Source organism: Vipera berus, assembly GCF_964194415.1.
Source record: "Vipera berus genome assembly, chromosome: 7".
In the NCBI taxonomy this organism is placed as follows: Eukaryota; Metazoa; Chordata; class Lepidosauria; order Squamata; family Viperidae; genus Vipera; species Vipera berus.
The window spans coordinates 54,956,345-54,974,897 of record NC_138209.1 but is presented as its reverse complement, the minus strand read 5'-3'; the positions used below and the strand labels follow the sequence as shown (position 1 = coordinate 54,974,897).

Here is an 18,553-nt window from a genome sequence, read left to right as displayed (position 1 = left end):
GGTAATTGAGTGTTAATTGACCCTTGAACACTTCCTTTCCCCAACTTTCCCTGTAAGATTCGGGGCCCTGATAATCCGATTTGAATATTGTAGGTTGGGGCATTTCCTACTCCCCCCCACACACACGATCTTCCCTGAAATTTCCCAAAGCACCCCACGAGGAAAGAGACAAAGCACGTTCCTCTGCATCGCCGCCGAGGACAGGACGGGGTAAAGAGAGCGCGTGGGTGGTTTACTCTGGTGTGTTATTTTTGGACATCCTCCACATTCCGCCTAGACACACACCCTCGCCTTCCCACCCTCAGCTTCTGCCTGCTTTACGAGTGCGCACACGCAAACGTCCGTTGCTCCTAGGGAGCAATAACGAGGCAGACAAGCTGACCGTCCGCCAGAGGACTTCGGTTCGCCTTCGCTGCAAGCAGCCTTTGTTCTCGGGCCGGATGGCTGGCCGGCAAGCGGTTGCTTTCGTTTGCTGCTGCTCCGTGGAAGTAGCTGCTCTGCTGCGGTGGTTCCCCTCTCCCTCAGTCTGCAAAGTAGGCTGAATTTAGAGGAACACGAATAGCCGAGAGACAGCGAGTTGTAGATAGAGAGCCGCGGAAGAAAGAGGTCCAAGGGGGCATTTCCTCACCACAGTGGTAAGTCCCAGCAGTTATACTGTATCCAAAGACTGAGCAAAGTGATGGCTTAAAGATGCAGGGGTAGAGAACTCACGTGAGGCATTTACTTAAAGGGATTGCAGACTTGCACTACCAAGTAAGAGAAGTCTAGCTGTACTGTGCCATTTTTAAATTTCCACTTATTTTTATGGGAGACAGTTCCAGTTCTGCTTGATTTTTTTCTTGAAATTGCTAAGTCTTAACATTCTGCTTATAAAATATAAAGGAAAAATGAGGGGGGTGTAGCAGAAACTAAATCTTGGAACTACAGAACTGGTGTCATTTACATGGTCTCCAAGTCAATAAAGCTATTCTTCATAGACTGCTTTCAATTATGCAGGAAAAACCACAAGGAGGTGCAATTTACTTGTCATATGAAATGAGCATTAGGAGCTACCTTTAGCAACAAAGTTGGCTGTCTTGGGTTAATAATTAAGTCAATCTGTGAAAGAAGAATTTCCCTTAAGACAGTTTTCTTCACGATAAATTTAATCTTATTAAGTTTTCTTAATAAATGAAGTGTCTTCTGATTTCTGTTGAGGTGCATGCTGATTAATCTAATTAATCCATTAATCTAATTAGCTGTTTGCTAATGAGGATTATACATTTTTTTCAGATGTGCTTGAGCTTAAAGTTTCAGATTGTGTTTTTTTTGTACAATGGTTACTTTATGTCATCTTTATACTAAAAAAGCCTCTCATCTTGCATGCTGTTGTTTAGTCTATTTATAAAAGAGAATTTGCTTAGATGGAACTGAAGACTAGGACCAAAGATTCTTCAGAGCTAAAATTGGAATGGTGCTTTGTGGTATTATGCTCCTCCTTCTAGTATAATGTTCAACATTATTTTAGCATGTTTTCATATCCAGAGCTGTAGGTTTGGTGCTAGAAATATATTGCTGTTCTTCAGGTTCTAATGATAATTGTTTATGATCACAAAGTATCTTTTTTAGGATGTAAGCCTTATTATATGAATGTTTAATTACAAGTTAGGACACACATTGCTATAAATGTACTTAGAATTCCAGAATGGCTTTCTTAGAATTAGAAAGGATCAATGTGACATAACCTTGGCACCATGCAAGATCTCTCATAAATTGATACCTTGCAGACTGTCAAATGTATGTGTGCTATTGTATCATTGGACAGTGTAACAAATTGAAAATGAACAAATGTGCAAAATTCAGCACAGTTCAACTGGAAAACTTCCTTCTGGCACAAGTTATAGGAAAAATGTGATCAACTAAAATATAAAGCTGAACAGTTTACAAAGGTGAGATACACCCAAGTGCCTCCTTATCTGTGGAATTCATGAGATATCTAGGACCTCTTAACAGATTTCAGTTGTCCTTGTGAGTTCCTGAAATCAAGAAAATATAGAAATACATTAAATGATAAAATAGTCTCTCAAGAAAATCTTTAGTAAGAACTCAAAATCATTTCTTGCCATATACCCTAGAATAGATAAAAGAAACCAAACTGAGATAAGGTAAATAGTTGGAAAATGTTCTTATTAATAGAAAAAACATTGTTTTCTCTGAGTATACATTGAACCATTCGAGAGATTCCCCCTACATCAGAGTATATTAACATTGCATTTCATACTTTACCAATAATATGACTTACACATCTGGGAGCAGGTACTAACCACTTGTTAAGTAGAGTTAAATTGCCTAAATGTTTGGCTTAATTATATACAAGTAAAGGTTAAGTTAATGTTAAAAGTATGTGTGCATGTATTGGGACTAATATTAAGTAAACGTTTAGATGAGTTTTTGACTAAAGCTATTCATATAATCTTGAGAAAGCATTAGCAACTTGGCTTTAAGATTGAGACTTTTTTGCGTTTTGGTCCAAGTTGTAATTTTACAGGCTAACCTAGCCTTTCATCATGCTGGCTGGGAATGAAAAGAAGTGTAATCCACCACTCTAAGAGTGGTGCACTGGTTTGGAAAAGTCTGGGGAAAATGATATGCCACCTAGCACAATTTAGTATGCTCATTTGACCTGGAAGTGATACTACAATTCAATGTCCATTGACAAAAACAGACTTTGCAAAATTAGGAAGGTATGTCACAGAAGTATCTTTGATTTGTAACTAATTCTAAAACTCCAAGGATTGTTGGGTAAATCAGCTGTACTTTGTCATCTCTGATCCAAAGATTACAATGATTTGGCATTATCATTATCAATTATTACTTGAAAGTATATATACATATTACATATGTAAGACATAATTTGAAGAGCACAACTCTTTTAAAAAGCATCTATGTAATAATAATAATAATATAAAGTTGGAAGGGACCTTGGAGGTCATCTAGTCCAACCCCCTGCTCAGGCAGGAAACCCTATACCATTTCAGGCAAATGGCTGTCCAGTCTCTTCTTAAAAACCTCCAGTGTTGGAGCATTCACCACCTCTGGAGACAGGTTGTTCCACTGGTTAATTGTTCTAACTGTCAGGAAGTTTCTCCTTAGTTCTAGGTTGCTTCTCTCCTTGACTAGTTTCCATCCGTTGCTTCTTGTCCTGCCTTCAGGTGCTTTGGAGAATAGCTTGACTCCCTCTTCTTTGTGGCAGCCCCTGAGATATTGGAACACTGCTATCATGTCACCCCTCACCCTTCTCTTCATTAAACTACACATACCCAATTCCAGCAACCGTTCCCTATATGTTTTAGCCTCCAGCCCCCTAATCATCTTTGTTGCTCTTCTCTGTACCCTTTCTAGAGTCTCGACATCTTTTTTACATCGTGGTGACCAAAACTGGATGCAGTATTCCAGGTGTGGCCTTACCAAAGCATTGTAAAGTGGTATTAGTACTTCACTTGATCTTGATTCTATCCCTCTGTTAATGCAGCCTAGCACTGTGTTGGCTTTTTTGGCAGCTGCAGCACACTGCTGGCTCAAATTGAAGTGATTGTCCACTAAGACTCCAAGATCCCTCTCACAGTTACTACTATTGAGCAAGGTACCACCTATACTATACCTATGCATTTGATTTTTCCTGCCTAAATGTAGAACCTTACTTTTTTCACCATTGAATTTCATTTTGTTAGATAGTGCCCAGTGTTCGAGTCTGTCCAGATCCTTCTGTATCTTAAGCCTATCTTCTGGAGTATTGGCTATTCCTGCCAGCTTGGTGTCGTCTGCAAATTTGATGAGTTCCCCATCTATCCCCTCATCCAAATCATTAATGAAGATATTGAAGAGCACTGGGCCCAGAACAGAGCCCTGGGGCACCCCACTACACACTTCCTTCCATGTAGATGCGGTTCCATTGAGGACCACACGCTGAGTACGGCCTGTCAGCCAGCTACAAATCCATCTGGTGGTAATGCTATCTAACCCACATTTTTCTATCTTATCAAGTAGTAGGTTGTGATCTACTTTATCAAATGCCTTACTGAAGTCCAAGTAAATTATATCTACAGCGTTCCTCTGGTCCACTAATTTTGTCACTTGGTCAAAGAATGTAATAAGATTTGTCTGGCATGATCTGTTTTTGACAAACCCATGTTGACTTTTAGTGATGACTTTGTTTGCATCAAGGTGTTCGCTGATTTGTTGCTTGATTATCTTTTCCAGAATCTTCCCAGGTATTGAGGTCAGGCTGATAGGTCTGTAGTTTCCTGGATCTATTTTTTTCCCTTTTTTGAAGATGGGAACTACATCAGCTCTCTTCCAGTCCTCTGGTAGTTCCCCAGTGCTCCAGGATCTTTGAAAAATATAGTTCAGTGGTTCTGAGATCACGTCTCCAAGTTCCTTGAGAAACTTGGGGTGTAATCCATCTGGTCCTGGTGATTTGAACTCATCTAGGCTGGACAGGTGCTCACTTACCATTTTCTTGCCTATCTTAACTTGCGTTTCTATTCTGTTTTTTATGGCACTGGTTTGGGTAGGTTGGACTGTTTTTTCCCTTTGTGTAAAGACAGATGCAAAAAACGAATTAAATAGTTCTGCTTTCTCCCTATTGCTTGTCACCTTCTTGCCACTTTCCCCCACTAATGGACCAATCATTTCCTTAACTGTTTTCTTGTTTTTTATATGTTGAAAGAAGCTTTTTTTGTTATTTTTGACTTTGGTCGCAAGCCTTAGTTCATTTTGAGCCTTAGCTTTCCTCACTTCATCTTTGCAGGCACGGGCTATTTGCTGATATTCTGACTTAGTTATGTGCCCCTCTTTCCAATTCTTATACTTGTCCTTTTTATCTTTCAATTTATCAGAGAGTTCTTTATGCAGCCATGCTGGTTTCTTTTGAGAGCTGTTATTTTTCTTCTTTGTTGGTATTGTACTAGACTGGGCCTTTATTATCTCACTTTTCAAAATTTCCCAAGCTTCTTGAGTTGTTTTCCCCTTTAGAATTCTCATCCATGGAATTCTTCCCATGGTCTCTCTAAGTCAGTGTTTTTCAACCTTTTTTGGGCAAAGGCACACTTGTTTCATGAAAAAAATCACGAGGCACTCCACCATTAGAAAATGTTAAAAAATTTAACTCTGTGCCTATATTGACTATATATAAAGTAATTCTCTTGTATAGGAATCAAATAAACACAAAGAAAGTATTTTATAATTACTTTTCAATTTTTCCCACGGCACACCAGGCAACATCTCGCGGCACACTAGTGTGCCGCGGAACAGTGGTTGAAAAACACTGCTCTAAGTTTATTGAAATTAGCTCTTTTAAAGTCCAAGACTCTAGTTTGGCTGTGTTCTATTGCTTGTGCCTCCAGAATGTTGAATTCCAATATTGAATGATCACTTCCCCCCAAGGTTCCTGTGGCTTCGACACCTTCTATCATTTCATCTCTGTTAGTGAGAATTAAATCCAATATGGCTAATCCCCTAGTTCCCTTCTCTACTTTTTGGGAGAGAAAGTTGTCTGCTAGGTTTGACAGGAATCTGTTTGATCTTCCACTTGGTGCAGAGTTTGTCTCCCAGTTGATATCAGGGTAATTAAAGTCCCCCATTACTATTGTGATGTGCTTCTTACATACCTTAGTTAGCTGACTAGCAAAAAGTTCATCTATTTCCTCTGCTTGGTTGGGCGGCCTATAGTATACACCTATGGCAATGTCATTTTTCCCCCCTTTTATATTGACACAAATGCTTTCAGGTTTACAGTTTTCGTCATTGTTGTGCTCTATTTCTGTAGAGATAAAGTTATTTCTTATATAGAGAGCAACTCCTCCTCCTCTTTTTTTTAGTCTGTTTCTTTTAAATAGTTTAAATCCCTCTAGCTGTGTGTTCCATTTGTGGGTTTCGTCCCACCATGTTTCCGTAATGGCAACAATATCATATCTGCCCTCATTTACCTGAATTTCTAGTTCAGCCTGCTTACTGTTCATACTCTGTGCATTAGTGTATAGACATTTGAGTCCTTTATGACTGACGCTGTGTTTACTTGCTGCATAACTTGTGTGGTGCCTGGCTTCCCCTATTTTCTTAGATTGCCGGGGACAGTGATGTTCTGTATCAATTAACTCACTATCCCCATTATTTAGTTTAAATGTTCGTCCAGTTCGTGATTTTATTGCCAAGTAACTCAGTCCCTTTCTTGGATGGATGCAGACCATCTCTTTTATACATTTTTTCATTGGACCAGCTACAGACATCATGACTAATATAACCAAAGCCTTCTCCTTTATACCACTCCTTTAGCCACATATTAAATTCTGCTATATGCTGGCCTTTTCCATTTTGCTCCTCATACACTGGTAAAACCTCTGAAAAAGTAAGCCTACAGCCTATTCTGCTAAGTTCCTACCCCAAGCTCTGGAAATCATTCTGCACAGAGAGTACATCTTTTTGGGACAGATCATTAGTGCCAAGATGTACAATAGCCTCCACATCACAGTCCTTGCTGGCATTCTTGATTATTTTAGAAATACGCTTCTTGTCCCTACTGGCAGTAGCACCTGGAAGACACCTGACCTCTTTCAAAACCTCTGTGTCCTTTCCTAAATTTACATCCCTTATAATTGAATCACCAACCAGAAGGTGGCTTCTCTTTTTGGATGCCTTTCCGTTCTTGCATGACTGGTGTGTAATACTAGATTCACACTTCTCCCTGTCGAAAACAAGTTTTTCATCTTGGACCACGATCCCCTGCTTATTTGAGTTATTATCACAGATACCTTTACCTGTCTCCTTAATGTCCTTATTAAGGTCAGAAAGGGCACTGTATCTGTTGTGCAGGGACACAGCGAAAGCTTTGGGTTTATGGTTCACAGATCTCACCCTGCCAGATCCCACGGTTGTCCACACTGCCCTTCTCCTGCAGGATCTTTGTGGTAGAGGGGGCTGATAGCACGGAGGCTCAATAGGGCAGAAGGGCTGAACTGGACACCTAATTTCTGCCTGAAGAGCACAGATTACAGACCCTAGATAAATAATCTGTCCTTGTAGACTAGTGATTTGTTTACAGATAGGACAGTTTCCAAGTTTGAAAAGGGTACTGCGAAAGACAGCTGCAAAACAGGTGTTGCACTGAACTAAGCCAGACATGCTGAGTTACAACGAATCTCAGATGCACTTGCCCTGAATGTACCGCTGCTGTTTTTGATATTTAGTTATATAATTCGCGCGCCATTAGGCGCGCGGGCCGCTCCTTTTTTGGTGCTGCCCTTGCAAAACTTACAGCATGGAGCACTTCCCAGCAGCTCTGAAAGTTGAAATTCTGCTGAAAAGCAATGGAGATCCAATGGGGACCCCAAATGCAGTTCAAATACAATGCAAACCAATCAGGGCTCTAGCTCCTTTTTTGGTGCTGCCCTTGCAAAACTTACAGCATGGAGCACTTCCCAGCAGCTCTGAAAGTTGAAATTCTGCTGAAAAGCAATGGAGATCCAATGAGGACCCCAAATGCAGTTCAAATACAATGCAAACCAATCAGGGCTCTAGCTCCTTTTTTGGTGCTGCCCTTGCAAAACTTACAGCATGGAGCACTTCCCAGCAGCTCTGAAAGTTGAAATTCTGCTGAAAAGCAATGGAGATCCAATGGGGACCCCAAATGCAGTTCAAATACAATGCAAACCAATCAGGGCTCTAGCTCCTTTTTTGGTGCTGCCCTTGCAAAACTTACAGCATGGAGCACTTCCCAGCAGCTCTGAAAGTTGAAATTCTGCTGAAAAGCAATGGAGATCCAATGGGGACCCCAAATGCAGTTCAAATACAATGCAAACCAATCAGGGCTCTAGCTCCTTTTTTGGTGCTGCCCTTGCAAAACTTACAGCATGGAGCACTTCCCAGCAGCTCTGAAAGTTGAAATTCTGCTGAAAAGCAATGGAGATCCAATGGGGACCCCAAATGCAGTTCAAATACAATGCAAACCAATCAGGGCTCTAGCTCCTTTTTTGGTGCTGCCCTTGCAAAACTTACAGCATGGAGCACTTCCCAGCAGCTCTGAAAGTTGAAATTCTGCTGAAAAGCAATGGAGATCCAATGGGGACCCCAAATGCAGTTCAAATACAATGCAAACCAATCAGGGCTCTAGCTCCTTTTTTGGTGCTGCCCTTGCAAAACTTACAGCATGGAGCACTTCCCAGCAGCTCTGAAAGTTGAAATTCTGCTGAAAAGCAATGGAGATCCAATGAGGACCCCAAATGCAGTTCAAATACAATGCAAACCAATCCGGGCTCTAGCTCCTTTTTTGGTGCTGCCCTTGCAAAACTTACAGCATGGAGCACTTCCCAGCAGCTCTGAAAGTTGAAATTCTGCTGAAAAGCAATGGAGATCCAATGAGGACCCCAAATGCAGTTCAAATACAATGCAAACCAATCAGGGCTCTAGCTCCTTTTTTGGTGCTGCCCTTGCAAAACTTACAGCATGGAGCACTTCCCAGCAGCTCTGAAAGTTGAAATTCTGCTGAAAAGCAATGGAGATCCAATGGGGACCCCAAATGCAGTTCAAATACAATGCAAACCAATCAGGGCTCTAGCTCCTTTTTTGGTGCTGCCCTTGCAAAACTTACAGCATGGAGCACTTCCCAGCAGCTCTGAAAGTTGAAATTCTGCTGAAAAGCAATGGAGATCCAATGGGGACCCCAAATGCAGTTCAAATACAATGCAAACCAATCAGGGCTCTAGCTCCTTTTTTGGTGCTGCCCTTGCAAAACTTACAGCATGGAGCACTTCCCAGCAGCTCTGAAAGTTGAAATTCTGCTGAAAAGCAATGGAGATCCAATGGGGACCCCAAATGCAGTTCAAATACAATGCAAACCAATCCGGGCTCTAGCTCCTTTTTTGGTGCTGCCCTTGCAAAACTTACAGCATGGAGCACTTCCCAGCAGCTCTGAAAGTTGAAATTCTGCTGAAAAGCAATGGAGATCCAATGGGGACCCCAAATGCAGTTCAAATACAATGCAAACCAATCAGGGCTCTAGCTCCTTTTTTGGTGCTGCCCTTGCAAAACTTACAGCATGGAGCACTTCCCAGCAGCTCTGAAAGTTGAAATTCTGCTGAAAAGCAATGGAGATCCAATGGGGACCCCAAATGCAGTTCAAATACAATGCAAACCAATCAGGGCTCTAGCTCCTTTTTTGGTGCTGCCCTTGCAAAACGTACAGCATGGAGCACTTCCCAGCAGCTCTGAAAGTTGAAATTCTGCTGAAAAGCAATGGAGATCCAATGGGGACCCCAAATGCAGTTCAAATACAATGCAAACCAATCAGGACTCTAGCTCCTTTTTTGGTGCTGCCCTTGCAAAACGTACAGCATGGAGCACTTCCCAGCAGCTCTGAAAGTTGAAATTCTGCTGAAAAGCAATGGAGATCCAATGGGGACCCCAAATGCAGTTCAAATACAATGCAAACCAATCAGGGCTCTAGCTCCTTTTTTGGTGCTGCCCTTGCAAAACGTACAGCATGGAGCACTTCCCAGCAGCTCTGAAAGTTGAAATTCTGCTGAAAAGCAATGGAGATCCAATGAGGACCCCAAATGCAGTTCAAATACAATGCAAACCAATCAGGGCTCTAGCTCCTTTTTTGGTGCTGCCCTTGCAAAACTTACAGCATGGAGGACTTCCCAGCAGCTCTGAAAGTTGAAATTCTGCTGAAAAGCAATGGAGATCCAATGAGGACCCCAAATGCAGTTCAAACACAATGCAAACCAATCAGGGCTCTAGCTCCATGTTTGGTGCTGCCCTTGCAAAACTTACAGCATGGAGCACTTCCCAGCAGCTCTGAAAGTTGAAATTCTGCTGAAAAGCAATGGAGATCCAATGAGGACCCCAAATGCAGTTCAAATACAATGCAAACCAATCAGGGCTCTAGCTCCTTTTTTGGTGCTGCCCTTTCAAAACACACAGCATGGAGCACTTCCCAGCAGCTCTGAAAGTTGAAATTCTGCTGAAAAGCAATGGAGATCCAATGAGGACCCCAAATGCAGTTCAAATACAATGCAAACCAATCAGGGCTCTAGCTCCTTTTTTGGTGCTGCCCTTGCAAAACTTACAGCATGGAGCACTTCCCAGCAGCTCTGAAAGTTGAAATTCTGCTGAAAAGCAATGGAGATCCAATGAGGACCCCAAATGCAGTTCAAATACAATGCAAACCAATCAGGGCTCTAGCTCCTTTTTTGGTGCTGCCCTTGCAAAACTTACAGCATGGAGCACTTCCCAGCAGCTCTGAAAGTTGAAATTCTGCTGAAAAGCAATGGAGATCCAATGAGGACCCCAAATGCAGTTCAAATACAATGCAAACCAATCAGGGCTCTAGCTCCTTGTTTGGTGCTGCCCTTGCAAAACTTACAGCATGGAGCACTTCCCAGCAGCTCTGAAAGTTGAAATTCTGCTGAAAAGCAATGGAGATCCAATGAGGACCCCAAATGCAGTTCAAATACAATGCAAACCAATCAGGGCTCTAGCTCCTTGTTTGGTGCTGCCCTTGCAAAACTTACAGCATGGAGCACTTCCCAGCAGCTCTGAAAGTTGAAATTCTGCTGAAAAGCAATGGAGATCCAATGAGGACCCCAAATGCAGTTCAAATACAATGCAAACCAATCAGGGCTCTAGCTCCTTTTTTGGTGCTGCCCTTGCAAAACGTACAGCATGGAGCACTTCCCAGCAGCTCTGAAAGTTGAAATTCTGCTGAAAAGCAATGGAGATCCAATGAGGACCCCAAATGCAGTTCAAACACAATGCAAACCAATCAGGGCTCTAGCTCCTTGTTTGGTGCTGCCCTTGCAAAACTTACAGCATGGAGCACTTCCCAGCAGCTCTGAAAGTTGAAATTCTGCTGAAAAGCAATGGAGATCCAATGAGGACCCCAAATGCAGTTCAAATACAATGCAAACCAATCAGGGCTCTAGCTCCTTTTTTGGTGCTGCCCTTTCAAAACATACAGCATGGAGCACTTCCCAGCAGCTCTGAAAGTTGAAATTCTGCTGAAAAGCAATGGAGATCCAATGAGGACCCCAAATGCAGTTCAAATACAATGCAAACCAATCAGGGCTCTAGCTCCTTTTTTGGTGCTGCCCTTGCAAAACTTACAGCATGGAGCACTTCCCAGCAGCTCTGAAAGTTGAAATTCTGCTGAAAAGCAATGGAGATCCAATGAGGACCCCAAATGCAGTTCAAATACACTGCAAACCAATCAGGGCTCTAGCTCCTTTTTTGGTGCTGCCCTTGCAAAACTTACAGCATGGAGCACTTCCCAGCAGCTCTGAAAGTTGAAATTCTGCTGAAAAGCAATGGAGATCCAATGAGGACCCCAAATGCAGTTCAAATACAATGCAAACCAATCAGGGCTCTAGCTCCTTTTTTGGTGCTGCCCTTGCAAAACTTACAGCATGGAGCACTTCCCAGCAGCTCTGAAAGTTGAAATTCTGCTGAAAAGCAATGGAGATCCAATGAGGACCCCAAATGCAGTTCAAATACAATGCAAACCAATCAGGGCTCTAGCTCCTTTTTTGGTGCTGCCCTTGCAAACCCTACAGCATGGAGCACTTCCCAGCAGCTCTGAAAGTTGAAATTCTGCTGAAAAGCAATGGAGATCCAATGGGGACCCCAAATGCAGTTCAAATACAATGCAAACCAATCAGGGCTCTAGCTCCTTTTTTGGTGCTGCCCTTGCAAAACGTACAGCATGGAGCACTTCCCAGCAGCTCTGAAAGTTGAAATTCTGCTGAAAAGCAATGGAGATCCAATGGGGACCCCAAATGCAGTTCAAATACAATGCAAACCAATCAGGGCTCTAGCTCCTTTTTTGGTGCTGCCCTTGCAAAACTTACAGCATGGAGCACTTCCCAGCAGCTCTGAAAGTTGAAATTCTGCTGAAAAGCAATGGAGATCCAATGGGGACCCCAAATGCAGTTCAAATACAATGCAAACCAATCAGGGCTCTAGCTCCTTTTTTGGTGCTGCCCTTGCAAAACTTACAGCATGGAGCACTTCCCAGCAGCTCTGAAAGTTGAAATTCTGCTGAAAAGCAATGGAGATCCAATGAGGACCCCAAATGCAGTTCAAATACAATGCAAACCAATCAGGGCTCTAGCTCCTTTTTTGGTGCTGCCCTTGCAAAACTTACAGCATGGAGCACTTCCCAGCAGCTCTGAAAGTTGAAATTCTGCTGAAAAGCAATGGAGATCCAATGAGGACCCCAAATGCAGTTCAAATACAATGCAAACCAATCAGGGCTCTAGCTCCTTTTTTGGTGCTGCCCTTGCAAAACTTACAGCATGGAGCACTTCCCAGCAGCTCTGAAAGTTGAAATTCTGCTGAAAAGCAATGGAGATCCAATGGGGACCCCAAATGCAGTTCAAATACAATGCAAACCAATCAGGGCTCTAGCTCCTTTTTTGGTGCTGCCCTTGCAAAACTTACAGCATGGAGCACTTCCCAGCAGCTCTGAAAGTTGAAATTCTGCTGAAAAGCAATGGAGATCCAATGGGGACCCCAAATGCAGTTCAAATACAATGCAAACCAATCAGGGCTCTAGCTCCTTTTTTGGTGCTGCCCTTGCAAAACCTACAGCATGGAGCACTTCCCAGCAGCTCTGAAAGTTGAAATTCTGCTGAAAAGCAATGGAGATCCAATGGGGACCCCAAATGCAGTTCAAATACAATGCAAACCAATCAGGGCTCTAGCTCCTTTTTTGGTGCTGCCCTTGCAAAACTTACAGCATGGAGCACTTCCCAGCAGCTCTGAAAGTTGAAATTCTGCTGAAAAGCAATGGAGATCCAATGAGGACCCCAAATGCAGTTCAAATACAATGCAAACCAATCAGGGCTCTAGCTCCTTTTTTGGTGCTGCCCTTGCAAAACTTACAGCATGGAGCACTTCCCAGCAGCTCTGAAAGTTGAAATTCTGCTGAAAAGCAATGGAGATCCAATGAGGACCCCAAATGCAGTTCAAATACAATGCAAACCAATCAGGGCTCTAGCTCCTTGTTTGGTGCTGCCCTTGCAAAACGTACAGCATGGAGCACTTCCCAGCAGCTCTGAAAGTTGAAATTCTGCTGAAAAGCAATGGAGATCCAATGAGGACCCCAAATGCAGTTCAAATACAATGCAAACCAATCAGGGCTCTAGCTCCTTTTTTGGTGCTGCCCTTGCAAAACTTACAGCATGGAGCACTTCCCAGCAGCTCTGAAAGTTGAAATTCTGCTGAAAAGCAATGGAGATCCAATGAGGACCCCAAATGCAGTTCAAATACAATGCAAACCAATCAGGGCTCTAGCTCCTTGTTTGGTGCTGCCCTTGCAAAACTTACAGCATGGAGCACTTCCCAGCAGCTCTGAAAGTTGAAATTCTGCTCAAAAGCAATGGAGATCCAATGAGGACCCCAAATGCAGTTCAAATACAATGCAAACCAATCAGGGCTCTAGCTCCTTGTTTGGTGCTGCCCTTGCAAAACTTACAGCATGGAGCACTTCCCAGCAGCTCTGAAAGTTGAAATTCTGCTCAAAAGCAATGGAGATCCAATGAGGACCCCAAATGCAGCTCAAATACAATGCAAACCAATCAGGGCTCTAGCTCCTTTTTTGGTGCTGCCCTTGAAAACCTACAGCATGGAGCACTTCCCAGCAGCTCTGAAAGTTGAAATTCTGCTGAAAAGCAATGGAGATCCAATGAGGACCCCAAATGCAGTTCAAATACAATGCAAACCAATCAGGGCTCTAGCTCCTTTTTTGGTGCTGCCCTTGCAAAACTTACAGCATGGAGCACTTCCCAGCAGCTCTGAAAGTTGAAATTCTGCTGAAAAGCAATGGAGATCCAATGGGGACCCCAAATGCAGTTCAAATACAATGCAAACCAATCAGGGCTCTAGCTCCTTTTTTGGTGCTGCCCTTGCAAAACGTACAGCATGGAGCACTTCCCAGCAGCTCTGAAAGTTGAAATTCTGCTGAAAAGCAATGGAGATCCAATGGGGACCCCAAATGCAGTTCAAATACAATGCAAACCAATCAGGGCTCTAGCTCCTTGTTTGGTGCTGCCCTTGCAAAACTTACAGCATGGAGCACTTCCCAGCAGCTCTGAAAGTTGAAATTCTGCTGAAAAGCAATGGAGATCCAATGAGGACCCCAAATGCAGTTCAAATACAATGCAAACCAATCAGGGCTCTAGCTCCTTTTTTGGTGCTGCCCTTGCAAAACTTACAGCATGGAGCACTTCCCAGCAGCTCTGAAAGTTGAAATTCTGCTGAAAAGCAATGGAGATCCAATGAGGACCCCAAATGCAGTTCAAATACAATGCAAACCAATCAGGGCTCTAGCTCCTTTTTTGGTGCTGCCCTTGCAAAACTTACAGCATGGAGCACTTCCCAGCAGCTCTGAAAGTTGAAATTCTGCTGAAAAGCAATGGAGATCCAATGGGGACCCCAAATGCAGTTCAAATACAATGCAAACCAATCAGGGCTCTAGCTCCTTTTTTGGTGCTGCCCTTGCAAAACTTACAGCATGGAGCACTTCCCAGCAGCTCTGAAAGTTGAAATTCTGCTGAAAAGCAATGGAGATCCAATGGGGACCCCAAATGCAGTTCAAATACAATGCAAACCAATCAGGGCTCTAGCTCCTTTTTTGGTGCTGCCCTTGCAAAACGTACAGCATGGAGCACTTCCCAGCAGCTCTGAAAGTTGAAATTCTGCTGAAAAGCAATGGAGATCCAATGGGGACCCCAAATGCAGTTCAAATACAATGCAAACCAATCAGGGCTCTAGCTCCTTGTTTGGTGCTGCCCTTGCAAAACTTACAGCATGGAGCACTTCCCAGCAGCTCTGAAAGTTGAAATTCTGCTCAAAAGCAATGGAGATCCAATGAGGACCCCAAATGCAGTTCAAATACAATGCAAACCAATCAGGGCTCTAGCTCCTTTTTTGGTGCTGCCCTTGCAAAACTTACAGCATGGAGCACTTCCCAGCAGCTCTGAAAGTTGAAATTCTGCTCAAAAGCAATGGAGATCCAATGAGGACCCCAAATGCAGCTCAAATACAATGCAAACCAATCAGGGCTCTAGCTCCTTTTTTGGTGCTGCCCTTGAAAACCTACAGCATGGAGCACTTCCCAGCAGCTCTGAAAGTTGAAATTCTGCTGAAAAGCAATGGAGATCCAATGAGGACCCCAAATGCAGTTCAAATACAATGCAAACCAATCAGGGCTCTAGCTCCTTTTTTGGTGCTGCCCTTGCAAAACTTACAGCATGGAGCACTTCCCAGCAGCTCTGAAAGTTGAAATTCTGCTGAAAAGCAATGGAGATCCAATGAGGACCCCAAATGCAGTTCAAATACAATGCAAACCAATCAGGGCTCTAGCTCCTTTTTTGGTGCTGCCCTTGCAAAACTTACAGCATGGAGCACTTCCCAGCAGCTCTGAAAGTTGAAATTCTGCTGAAAAGCAATGGAGATCCAATGAGGACCCCAAATGCAGTTCAAATACAATGCAAACCAATCAGGGCTCTAGCTCCTTTTTTGGTGCTGCCCTTGCAAAACTTACAGCATGGAGCACTTCCCAGCAGCTCTGAAAGTTGAAATTCTGCTGAAAAGCAATGGAGATCCAATGGGGACCCCAAATGCAGTTCAAATACAATGCAAACCAATCAGGGCTCTAGCTCCTTTTTTGGTGCTGCCCTTGCAAAACTTACAGCATGGAGCACTTCCCAGCAGCTCTGAAAGTTGAAATTCTGAAAAGCAATGGAGATCCAATGGGGACCCCAAATGCAGTTCAAATACAATGCAAACCAATCAGGGCTCTAGCTCCTTGTTTGGTGCTGCCCTTGCAAAACCTACAGCATGGAGCACTTCCCAGCAGCTCTGAAAGTTGAAATTCTGGTGAAAAGCAATGGAGATCCAATGAGGACCCCAAATGCAGCTCAAATACAATGCAAACCAATCAGGGCTCTAGCTCCTTTTTTGGTGCTGCCCTTGCAAAACCTACAGCATGGAGCACTTCCCAGCAGCTCTGAAAGTTGAAATTCTGCTGAAAAGCAATGGAGATCCAATGAGGACCCCAAATGCAGTTCAAATACAATGCAAACCAATCAGGGCTCTAGCTCCTTTTTTGGTGCTGCCCTTGCAAAACTTACAGCATGGAGCACTTCCCAGCAGCTCTGAAAGTTGAAATTCTGCTGAACAGCAATGGAGTTCCAATGGGGACCCCAAATGCAGTTCAAATACAATGCAAACCATTCAGGGCTCTAGCTCCTTGTTTGGTGCTGCCCTTGCAAAACTTACAGCATGGAGCACTTCCCAGCAGCTCTGAAAGTTGAAATTCTGCTGAAAAGCAATGGAGATCCAATGAGGACCCCAAATGCAGTTCAAATACAATGCAAACCAATCAGGGCTCTAGCTCCTTTTTTGGTGCTGCCCTTGCAAAACGTACAGCATGGAGCACTTCCCAGCAGCTCTGAAAGTTGAAATTCTGCTGAAAAGCAATGGAGATCCAATGGGGACCCCAAATGCAGTTCAAATACAATGCAAACCAATCAGGGCTCTAGCTCCTTTTTTGGTGCTGCCCTTGCAAAACCTACAGCATGGAGCACTTCCCAGCAGCTCTGAAAGTTGAAATTCTGCTGAAAAGCAATGGAGATCCAATGGGGACCCCAAATGCAGTTCAAATACAATGCAAACCAATCAGGGCTCTAGCTCCTTGTTTGGTGCTGCCCTTGCAAAACTTACAGCATGGAGCACTTCCCAGCAGCTCTGAAAGTTGAAATTCTGCTGAAAAGCAATGGAGATCCAATGAGGACCCCAAATGCAGTTCAAATACAATGCAAACCAATCAGGGCTCTAGCTCCTTTTTTGGTGCTGCCCTTGCAAAACTTACAGCATGGAGCACTTCCCAGCAGCTCTGAAAGTTGAAATTCTGCTGAAAAGCAATGGAGATCCAATGAGGACCCCAAATGCAGTTCAAATACAATGCAAACCAATCAGGGCTCTAGCTCCTTTTTTGGTGCTGCCCTTGCAAAACTTACAGCATGGAGCACTTCCCAGCAGCTCTGAAAGTTGAAATTCTGCTGAAAAGCAATGGAGATCCAATGAGGACCCCAAATGCAGTTCAAATACAATGCAAACCAATCAGGGCTCTAGCTCCTTTTTTGGTGCTGCCCTTGCAAAACTTACAGCATGGAGCACTTCCCAGCAGCTCTGAAAGTTGAAATTCTGCTGAAAAGCAATGGAGATCCAATGGGGACCCCAAATGCAGTTCAAATACAATGCAAACCAATCAGGGCTCTAGCTCCTTTTTTGGTGCTGCCCTTGCAAAACGTACAGCATGGAGCACTTCCCAGCAGCTCTGAAAGTTGAAATTCTGCTGAAAAGCAATGGAGATCCAATGGGGACCCCAAATGCAGTTCAAATACAATGCAAACCAATCAGGGCTCTAGCTCCTTGTTTGGTGCTGCCCTTGCAAAACTTACAGCATGGAGCACTTCCCAGCAGCTCTGAAAGTTGAAATTCTGCTGAAAAGCAATGGAGATCCAATGAGGACCCCAAATGCAGCTCAAATACAATGCAAACCAATCAGGGCTCTAGCTCCTTTTTTGGTGCTGCCCTTGAAAACCTACAGCATGGAGCACTTCCCAGCAGCTCTGAAAGTTGAAATTCTGCTGAAAAGCAATGGAGATCCAATGAGGACCCCAAATGCAGTTCAAATACAATGCAAACCAATCAGGGCTCTAGCTCCTTTTTTGGTGCTGCCCTTGCAAAACTTACAGCATGGAGCACTTCCCAGCAGCTCTGAAAGTTGAAATTCTGCTGAAAAGCAATGGAGATCCAATGAGGACCCCAAATGCAGTTCAAATACAATGCAAACCAATCAGGGCTCTAGCTCCTTTTTTGGTGCTGCCCTTGCAAAACTTACAGCATGGAGCACTTCCCAGCAGCTCTGAAAGTTGAAATTCTGCTGAAAAGCAATGGAGATCCAATGGGGACCCCAAATGCAGTTCAAATACAATGCAAACCAATCAGGGCTCTAGCTCCTTTTTTGGTGCTGCCCTTGCAAAACTTACAGCATGGAGCACTTCCCAGCAGCTCTGAAAGTTGAAATTCTGCTGAAAAGCAATGGAGATCCAATGGGGACCCCAAATGCAGTTCAAATACAATGCAAACCAATCAGGGCTCTAGCTCCTTTTTTGGTGCTGCCCTTGCAAAACTTACAGCATGGAGCACTTCCCAGCAGCTCTGAAAGTTGAAATTCTGCTGAAAAGCAATGGAGATCCAATGGGGACCCCAAATGCAGTTCAAATACAATGCAAACCAATCAGGGCTCTAGCTCCTTTTTTGGTGCTGCCCTTGCAAAACTTACAGCATGGAGCACTTCCCAGCAGCTCTGAAAGTTGAAATTCTGCTGAAAAGCAATGGAGATCCAATGAGGACCCCAAATGCAGTTCAAATACAATGCAAACCAATCAGGGCTCTAGCTCCTTTTTTGGTGCTGCCCTTGCAAAACTTACAGCATGGAGCACTTCCCAGC

The 18,553-nt window shown here is 43.6% G+C and overlaps 1 protein-coding gene across 1 annotated transcript in view; it reads left to right on the top strand.

The window, feature by feature from the left end:
- Positions 1 to 551: 551 nt before the first annotated feature.
- Positions 552 to 18,553, top strand: part of PALLD (palladin, cytoskeletal associated protein) — a 445,830-nt gene continuing 427,828 nt past the window's right edge. Inside the window, exon 1 of the mRNA XM_081332626.1 lies at positions 552 to 635. The gene's annotated coding sequence lies outside the window, so the exon portion shown is untranslated. The remainder of the gene's footprint in view (positions 636 to 18,553) is intronic.